At 61.9% G+C, this 2,970-nt stretch overlaps 1 non-coding gene and 1 pseudogene across 1 annotated transcript; both read right to left on the bottom strand.

Annotated features, from left to right (window-relative positions):
* LOC115035021 overlaps positions 1-1,105 on the bottom strand; it is a 3,669-nt pseudogene extending 2,564 nt beyond the window's left edge.
* A 343-nt stretch (positions 1,106-1,448) lies between these two features.
* Positions 1,449-1,606, bottom strand: LOC115035022. Its single transcript, XR_003840193.1, has one exon. It is a non-coding gene; the product is annotated as a 5.8S ribosomal RNA (ribosomal RNA).
* Between the last annotated feature and the right edge of the window lie 1,364 nt (positions 1,607-2,970).

Here is a 2,970-nt window from a genome sequence, read left to right as displayed (position 1 = left end):
GGGAAACTTCGGATGGAACCAGGTTACTAGATGGTTCGATTAGTCTTTCGCCCCTATTACCCAGCTCAGACGATCGATTTGCACGTCAGAATCGCTGCGGACCTTCCATCAGGGTTTCCCCTGACTTCATCCTGGCCAGGCATAGTTCACCATCTTTCGGGTACCAACGTGTGCGCTAAGGGTGCGCCCCCAGCCGGCCGAAGCCGACTTGGCGGAGACGCCCCCGGACTGCGGACCAGCGCGACTTTGAACGCCGGTGGGTTCGGTCGCTAGGCCATCGTCCGCACCGTAAACGGTTCACTTTCATTGCGCCAAACGTGGTTTTTCGTAAGATCACCGTTGACTCGCGCACACGTTAGACTCCTTGGTCCGTGTTTCAAGACGGGTCGGAAAGTAGCTCGAAACACGTCGCCGACCGACGGGACCCCGCCTGCGACGGGGCCGCGTCGACGGTTCTTGCCGTCGGGCGAGCCGACCATGAGCACCGGGGCTCGGCGCGAACGGTCACGCCGAAACGCGACCGACGCGACGAACGTCACCCGGGCCATTCGGCCGGCGCCCAACGGGTCGCGACGTCCGCTAACCGAGCGAAAGATCCGGCCGGCGGTTAGACCGACCGTGAATTCGCCCGGCGGGGATTCGCGAGCTCTGTCCGTTTACAACCGAGCGGTTTCACGTTCTTATGAACTCTCTCTTCAAAGTTCTTTTCAACTTTCCCTCACGGTACTTGTAAACTATCGGTCTCGTGGCCGTATTTAGCCTTAGATGGAGTTTACCACCCGCTTCGGGCTGCACTCTCAAGCAACCCGACTCGAAGGCGCGGTCCGATCCCGGAACGCTGTGACGGCCTCTACTGGCCTGGCACCATCTGCGGGCCATGGCCCCGTTCAAGGGAGACTTGGACCGTCACGTGCGCCCCGGCAACGAGGCCGGCCCGTACGCCACAACTCTCATACGTGCCGCGACACAAAAAGTGCGCGGCGAGATTCGGCGATGGGCTTTTCCCGGTTCGCTCGCCGCTACTAAGGGAATCACGGTTGTTTTCTTTTCCTCCGCTTATTAATATGCTTAAATCCGGCGGGTAGTCCCGCCTGATCTGAGGTCGGAACGTATCGGTTGTTTGTTTCTTAAATTACACGGCAGCCTGCGGTCCGCGCTCCGCCCGTACGGTGACCGCCCGCGTCCGCTTCTCGGAAGCCGGAGAGGTCTCGTGGACTCTCAGCCGGCCCGGCCGCGCTCTCGCGCGGCGGGCGGACGGGGACGTGCCGTTTGACGACGCGAGAACCCGTGACTGTTTGCCGTCACAACTTGGGCGGACGACCCGGAGGCGGCCCGCGCGAGCGGCTCTCCCCGGTCGAACCCGCCAATCTCGCACCACCGGAGCGGCCGACGGGCGTGCCGTCGGACGCCTGCCGGCGGCGCATCGGTCTGGCCGAGTATCCGGTATACGACCCTCAGACAGGCGTGGCCCGGGACCCGCGGGTCACCGAGGCCGCAATGTGCGTTCGACTGGTCGATGTTCGTATAACCTGCGGATTACACGACGACGCGCAGATAGCTGCGGTCTTCATCGATCCACGAGCCAAGTGATCCGCCGCTCGGTGTCGGTTGTTTTTTTGTTTTGTTCGACGAAACTTCTACGGCCACGCGCCGTGCGCGGACGCACGACTGGGCACGTACGGTCTTTCGACGTGTTAACCATCTTTCGGTCGACGCTCGGTCGGGGGTCGCGGCGCGCGGGCGGTCGTCGAGCGAGTCGGCGAGCGCACGCGGCCACGGGGTCGGATGAGGCGCGCGCGAGACCGGCGAGTGCCGCCGGTACCGCGGGCCCGTCTCTAATGATCCTTCCGCAGGTTCACCTACGGAAACCTTGTTACGACTTTTACTTCCTCTAAACGGCCGATTTCGGTCATCTTCGCGATCGCGCGACGACCCAGCCCCCGAGGGGGCCGAATAACGCGCGTCCACTCCGAAGACCTCAATGCGACCGTTCAATCGGTAGTAGCGACGGGCGGTGTGTACAAAGGGCAGGGACGTAATCAACGCGAGCTGATGACTCGCGCTTACTGGGAATTCCTCGTTCACGTGGAAAAATTGCAAGCCACGATCCCTAAGCACGAAGGAGGTTCAGCGGGTTACCCGGAAGCCTGTCGGCCCAGGATTGTTAAACACGCTGATTCCTTCAGTGTAGCGCGCGTGCGGCCCAGAACATCTAAGGGCATCACAGACCTGTTATCGCTCAGTCTCGTGCGGCTATGTTCGTCCGCCGCCTGTCCCTCTAAGAAGAGTTTAAGCTCCTGGGAGCCCGGCGGTAGCCCTAGTAACGTATCGTGATCCGCCGGCGACGGCCGCGAACACGGCGCGCTTCACCACGGAGCCCGACGCACGACGGACGCAGGCCGACCGGAGGTTGCCCCCCGGCCGACATACGCCCGCCGAACGCCGGGACGCGGATGGCGCGGCCGCGCCCGACGACCGCCGTGGACGACGGGCGAACGCGTTCGGGGATACCGGGCCGAGCCGACGGGTACGCGAACACTGACGGCCGAAACCGCCAGCGCCGCGCACACGCCGACCCGGGTTTACCCGCCTAGTTAGCAGGACAGAGTCTCGTTCGTTATCGGAATTAACCAGACAGATCGCTCCACCAACTAAGAACGGCCATGCACCACCACCCACCGAATCAAGAAAGAGCTCTCAATCTGTCAATCTTTCCGGTGTCCGGGCCTGGTGAGGTTTCCCGTGTTGAGTCAAATTAAGCCGCAGGCTCCACTCCTGGTGGTGCCCTTCCGTCAATTCCTTTAAGTTTCAACTTTGCAATCATACTTCCCCCGGAACCGAAAAGCTTCGGTTTCCCGGAAGCTGCCCGCCGGGTCGTTAATGAAACGCCGGCGGATCGCTAGCTGGCATCGTTTACAGTTAGAACTAGGGCGGTATCTGATCGCCTTCGAACCTCTAACTTTCGTTCTT

This window comes from Acyrthosiphon pisum, unplaced genomic scaffold, assembly GCF_005508785.2.
Source record: "Acyrthosiphon pisum isolate AL4f unplaced genomic scaffold, pea_aphid_22Mar2018_4r6ur Scaffold_38;HRSCAF=290, whole genome shotgun sequence".
Lineage (NCBI taxonomy): Eukaryota > Metazoa > Arthropoda > Insecta > Hemiptera > Aphididae > Acyrthosiphon > Acyrthosiphon pisum.
This window is presented reverse-complemented; position numbering and strand designations above follow the sequence as displayed.